We start from the raw sequence: 6,786 nt of genomic DNA, 5'->3' as shown, positions 1-6,786 counted from the left end.
GGTTAGAACGTACAGTGACTCATGAATTGAGAGTTGGTGAATCTATCAATCTCACACATCTTTCCCTTACTTGTAAACGAGACCATGAGATACTTGAACTCCTTCACCTGCGGTAGCAATTCTTGCTTTGACTCCAGGTTATAACTGTCAGTTGTGTTAACTGCGAGTCGCTTTAGACGGGGCAAGACAAGACTGTCGTGTACTGATGTGGTAGGAGATAAGAATCTACTCTTCTTCTTACTAAAGAGGACATAAGCGCTCCTGGATGGCTTTGGCAACAAGAGACAGCCTCCCAAAGCTGTAATGAAATCAACGGGACTTTGTTCTTCAAGGCTCACACTTAATCTGAATAAATATATTTTCAGTTTGTTCTGACCCTCACTGGCCCGTCTTAATCTTCTAATCCTGGGCAGGCAAGAGAATGCAGGTCTGAGGAAAGACAAACCTCTAAATTTCAAACACCATAAAGCAGACTTCAGATCCAGAGTCAGTTCCTCTGTGATGGCCCTGCACAGCTGCAGTCAAACTTTCACAGCTGTGTTATAGCTCAGATGAAAGTGCACTACTGAGCTTCACTAAGTGCAGAGTTCAATTGAAGTGACACAAGACTGAAGTGCATCACAGCTGTGGCACGATGCCTGCGTGACATCATATCCTTTTTCATCCCAAAGATCTAATACGTTGGCTGAAATCAGACATGATTGAGCTGGTGTGTGTGGTGACCTGGAGTGACTCTGTGAAAGCTCTTGTCATGAAGGATTCCTAACACGCCTTGTGTCTTAATGCCTGATCCCTTGGCCACTAAGTCGTGCGCCGCAAGAGGCTTAACCTCCCCTCAGTGCCCATTGTTCAGCGCGGCACCAGGCCTCAGGGGACTCGGCTCCACCCTCGGGACACTCATTGTAGTGCAAGCGTACGTGTGTGTTCGGGTGTGTGAACCCACGCACGGGCACCGCGGGGGTCCTTCTTTGCCTTTTTTGAGGTGTGAGCACAATATGTGTGTTTGTGGGTGCAGAGTTGTGCCTATAGGAGACACTGTTTGGACAAAGCCCTGACCTCAATCTCTCATAGGGCGGGAGTGTGTATTTGTGTTTGGATGAACTTGTTGTATGCTGGATGTTTCAAACCGTGTCAAACATCATCCCCATCGATGCAGAAAGCCACCCCTTCATTGCATTCAGCATCATTTGGGCCCAAGGAGTCTCACCGCACAACTGCGTCCATACTCATCATCAACTTTGAAGGGGAACATTGGATTTAACACATCTGAACATGTTTAATTAGCGTGCCATCTGATTCATTTCTTCAGTTTACATGAGTTGGCTTCAGATGGCCATGCCACATTGGAACGGTTGTACGAGGAATACCTCTGGCAACAAATATCCACCACTACAATTTAGGTAAATGGGATTTTGTTTGCGTTGCTCACAGCAGTGAGAAATTATATTTTAACAAGACTCAGAGTCTTCAGCTGTGCTGCTCTGTGAGGCTGTACTTTTGCACAGTGATGGTATGAGCTAAATGCTAATGATAACAGGATAGCAGTAACAATGCTAACATAAATGCCCCCATAAATGTAATATATGACACATGTATCATGAATGATGTTGCCATATATGTCACCTATATTAGGTATTAGGTTATACCATATTATTATATTATTAGCATATATTATTATCACATATACATCCTCTGGATATATGAAGATATCCTGTAGGTTTATATCATATAGGAAATGCTCGTAGTAAATTTTGTATATTTACATATAAGTATGTATATGAGAAATATTCTATGTTATAACATGTTGCGACCATAAATGTTAACAATATACATTTAATTTATATGTGCATGTTTATTTAAACAACATACACATAAATGTTCTATAAGTTCTTCTTATTAATTTTAAACATACACTTTAGGATGGATTTATATTTATGTAACATGTCTACAATTTAAGCACACTTACATATTTGCATTGGCTAGACAATTCAATTGTTTCAATGTCTAATAGGTTTTATATATAATTTTTACATATACGTTTTTATTTTACATGTACATATGTTTCACATAAGGAAAGTTAATATATGTACCTATCCTACATTGACATATGGGCGCTAATAATCTATGAAGTTATTACAGTTCATCACAAGGGGGAACCTGAATGTCTGAAATTTCATGGAAGATCAATAATTGTTTAGAGATTCACTCATGACAACAAATGTCAACCTCATGGTGGCGCTAGAGGAAAAGCCAGAGGATGATGAAAGCATGGCTACAAATTCAGCAGCAATGTGTTTTTCCACTAACAGTTACTCTGAATAATTCTACTTTCTACCAAAGAAAATCAGTGCGATTAGTGCATTTATGCTTTCCAGAAAACATAAATCTTCCACTCGGCGCGTGAAAGACGAAGGCTATACATTTTAGTAAAATTTGTCTGGTAGCCAGACAAAGTGATTAATGACACCATCCCTATGTGACCCAAAGTAAAATTAATGATATTTCTGATATTTTCTGGCGATTCATCTGCCTCAGAGACCAGAGTTGCCATTTTTCGTTACTTTCAAAGATAAACATCAGATTTTATGACCAAAACTGGGGCACTCAAGCTGTGAGAGAATCAGACAACGTATTATTTAGAGTGACCGGGTTAAAACTCCACTTGAACAGGGACTAAAATAACATTATGTCAGAGAGTTATGGGAACAGGAGAGGATCTCCGTCTCTCTGCTGAAGCTGAGAGCTCACATTTCCAACCCGGTCCTGTGTGAGGGTGTGATGAGACATGGGATAGAGACCAGTCATGTAGGAAACGATACACTGGAAAAACACCTCGAGGTTTTTCATTGTTAAATCCTGGTGCTGAGCTGTAAAGAGTTTAAAACCATAAACACACAAAGGATTGATTACACAGAGGGTAACAAAAATATCTTCACAAGTTTAAGAAAATGGAGGAAAGACCCCTGTAACAATAATTTACAGTATGTAATGTGATTTGTCTAGGGAATCTGAGATGTTAGATGAGACAGTGCTGTGGCTTGTAGAGATATTATAAAAACAAGAGTTATAGCCATTGAATTCCCCATGTACCATAAAGTAGCAGGCATTACGGAAGTCCGCCTTGTATTAGCTTAATTTATCCTGCATTAGTGTTGTCAGACAGTCTGTCAGACAGGCTTCACTTTAGTCTAGCACACAGGCTCTCTGCACATTTCTCAGTTAGTTTTTACACTTTAAAACCATTTTCACTTTTAGAAGTATGACTCAAACTTCTTGTTGTTGGTCAGGCGGTCGGTCTACCACTTTGGTCCCGACTGAAATATTATAATATGCAACTAGAATGGCACTCAGTAAGCACATACCTCCACCACAGACAAACATTTTCTTCCATCAGATCTAGATTATTATTTCAAACTCAGATCTCAACACCATAAATATGTCTGATGTTTTGACATCAAGATCCAAACATTATTTTCTGAGAAACTGACAAAAGTGTCAAAACATCATGCACTGTTAAAGGAAAGTATTTTAAAAAATCCTGGATCTGCGCCTTTAAGTGGATCCACACCAAAATGTCATGGTTTTGTCTCTGGTCCTGACTGCACATGATTAATGGTGCATATTATTGGTGCTGCACATGATTGATGCTGCACATTATCGGTTTTGCACATTGTTGATGCTGCACATTCATGATGCTGCACATGAATGAATCTGTATATTGTTGGTGCTGCACATTATAGATGCTGCATTGCTGCAGCTCTTTGTGTTGGTTTCCTTTTGCCAGTATGGTGGGGTATCACGTGGTCTGGCTCCATCAATGAACATCTATCATGTGGTCTGTATCTGTGACTTCTTGTTATTGTGTTCTAAGTTCTTATTTCTGCCCACACAGCCAGTCAATTTCCCTTTAAGATCAAGTCAATCAAATGAAATGACAAAGCTGTGGAATGGCTTGTTTTTCTGCTATAAAAGAGAAAATCTTCTGATGTTCAGAAAGAGAAATAAGAGACAATAAAAAAATCAAACATATTGGAACACATTTATACAAAACATTGCAATACATTTATTGAAATATAGACAGAAACTGACGCCGTTACTGATGTGAAGGGGAAAAATGTTTTTGTTTGTCTTGGTGCAGCACCCTGTAAAGTTTTACATCTGTGTTTCACCCTGGAAAGATGGCTGCTGCATGCCTGCGCTCAGAATGAAGAATTGTTTTCACTGGCCTTCCTTCTCTATCATTTTTATCTCTTCTGTGGAGTTTAGAATATTGGATTTAATCAATTTTCAAAAGCTCTGCGATGCATACACATACTCAATCAGACATGGATCAATTTACAGTCTGAAATGCTGATGCATCCTTTTTTTTTTTTTAAATCTCGGTCAAGCCCAGCTGTACAAACTGAGCCCACCTTGAACTGCTTGCCGGATGAAAACAAAAGCTTTGAATCTGTATGCTCAGAGGATTCCAAGCCATAATACGACCCCAACTATTCAACACATACAAGGTTTTTGAATGGGTGTGCATCACCAGTTGGCGAACCACACAAACAGACAAGGGTTAGCTTTATTTAATGACCAGCACCACACAGACAAACATCCTCTACTAAAATAGAAACCTGTCACATTAATTTCATTCTCAGGGAGATTTAAATGGCTCAGGGGTGGTGAGAGAGGGGTGAAGAGGGGAATGCACAAAAGCTCTTTTGATTTGACACATTCCCTTGATTTTAACGGTTTCAGGAACATGTTTGGCTGGATGACGCAGTAGACATCCATTTATTGCACTGGAGTCATATCCAGTGGCGTGACTGATCACTGGGTTTTAGGAGGAAAGAGTTACTGTTCACCTGCAGGGCAGAATGAAATGATCGTTAAAAATTACAAATGGAAGAGAAAGGGAATATCTAATTGCGATGACCTGACGGGACCTGACGTTCATTGGACTGCGAGGATGATACCAGTCCAGTGGAAGTGTCCTTTGAAGGTGCGCTGTGAGTTTTATAATCATTATAACTGCATACAAACTCAATGGAAGGAGCAGAAACAGATGTGAAGACGCGTCTGCAAGTTGAAAATGTTTCAACTCCAATTCATAAACAGACGCTTGAGTCCTTGAACCTGGAAACTAGGTAGCATTTAGTACTTGGTTCCTATGAGGTTTTGGTTAGGTGACTGAAATTGACTGAATTCTACATCAGTAAATACCCCAGTCCTGATTTCTTTAACTTTTTACGTCTCTTAAAAAGGGCCGGTTACTAACAAATGTCTAAATGAGACTACAGAGGTTGCCGGGGACAAACATGAAAACTGATCTACTCACCAGTCCACCTTTAAGGCCTTGTTGTGTTTATAGATAGATAGATAGATAGATAGATATCTATAAACCATAAAACCATAAAACTTTGAGTCTCCTCTGCTGTTCTCACTTTGGTTTTTATCCTTCTATTGTAAATTAGCAGAATAACCATAAAAGTGAGTAAGTACTGTGATCCTTCTGTCAAGTCAAAAGGGAAAATAGAAAAAAAAAAAAAAAAAAAGGACAATGGAGTCATTGTGTTTTCCGACAATAACAATTATATGATGATTCAAGGGGTCATGATAGTATATTTGTTTTAATGTGAATAAGTCTGTGGTTCTCATGGAAAAGGGGATTTTAGGTGAAAAAAAACAATATCAAGGTCACGGTTGAGTTGTGTTAGCTTAGTGTCAGGCTGTCGATTGCTGTTCTGTCCACTTGATTTATACCTGACAGTTCAGAGATGCAGCACATAGGCAAATTCTGTGAAGGAGACCTGAGGGAGTGTGTATGTGTGTGTGTGTGTGTATGCGAGTGTGTCAGCACCTCTCCTCCAATAGGAAACCACTGTAGAGGAAACACTCCTTAAGGTCTAACCCTATATAGAGAAGCGCTTTTCGCCCACTTGTTCTCCGTCGCTCTCTCACACACACACACACACACACACACACATATAAACACACACGTGAACATACATGCATTGACCCAGTGGGTGGTCAGTGTAGCATTTAACTCCAGATGTTCTCAGTGCAGGCCCGCTCAGACACGACCCCACACCTCAGGAAATTTCGCCTGCCAATCATCTGGGGTGAACAGCACCTTCCCATTTCCTCCGTTTCCTCTTTTCTTCTCCCCTGATGAATGTGCACACACCAGAGCGGGCGCAGCTCCTGCCATGTACACAGGCCTCTCATTGTCACCCAATTAAGGGTCTCCGTGTGGGGCTGCTTTTCTCAACTGCTGCCAATGTCAATACTGAATGTACTGTAGCTCAAAAATCCCTTAAGACTTCCAACGTTTTTTTTTTTCCCCCTCCTTTTGATCAAGCGTTTGGCAATGCCTCTGTTTTTCTTTTGCCTTTCAATGTCAGGGACGTCTGCCAGCGCTGTCGCTGGGTGACAGGCTGGTAGAGAGGGAAACACATTACACACGAAGATACACTTCAAATTCAGAAACATTTCTCAAGTTTCTTTTGATGCTGTAAATTCTTCCGACATTGATCACTGATTTGTTGAACGTTAAATTGGTAAATTGCTTTAACTCTTAATATGGTAGAGAGCGACAAGAATGCAGATATGTTACAGTAAATGTCACTGTAAATCGAAAAACAACCTTAAAGAATAAGCTTGCTTCTGTAAAGCAACACACTGGGCGACTTGTCTGATCATTAATGATCATTTGAAGAGAGGCTCAGCATACGTAGATTTAAAATTCATTGCAGGACATACCTATTTTTGGCAATAATATGAGTTGGGCTCCTCGAGGAC

This window comes from Seriola lalandi, unplaced genomic scaffold (assembly GCF_002814215.2).
Source record: "Seriola lalandi dorsalis isolate HSWRI2012SDOR001 ecotype SW California unplaced genomic scaffold, Sedor1 jcf7180002054410, whole genome shotgun sequence".
Taxonomy (NCBI): Eukaryota; Metazoa; Chordata; class Actinopteri; order Carangiformes; family Carangidae; genus Seriola; species Seriola lalandi.
Note: the sequence above shows the minus strand (reverse complement) of the source record.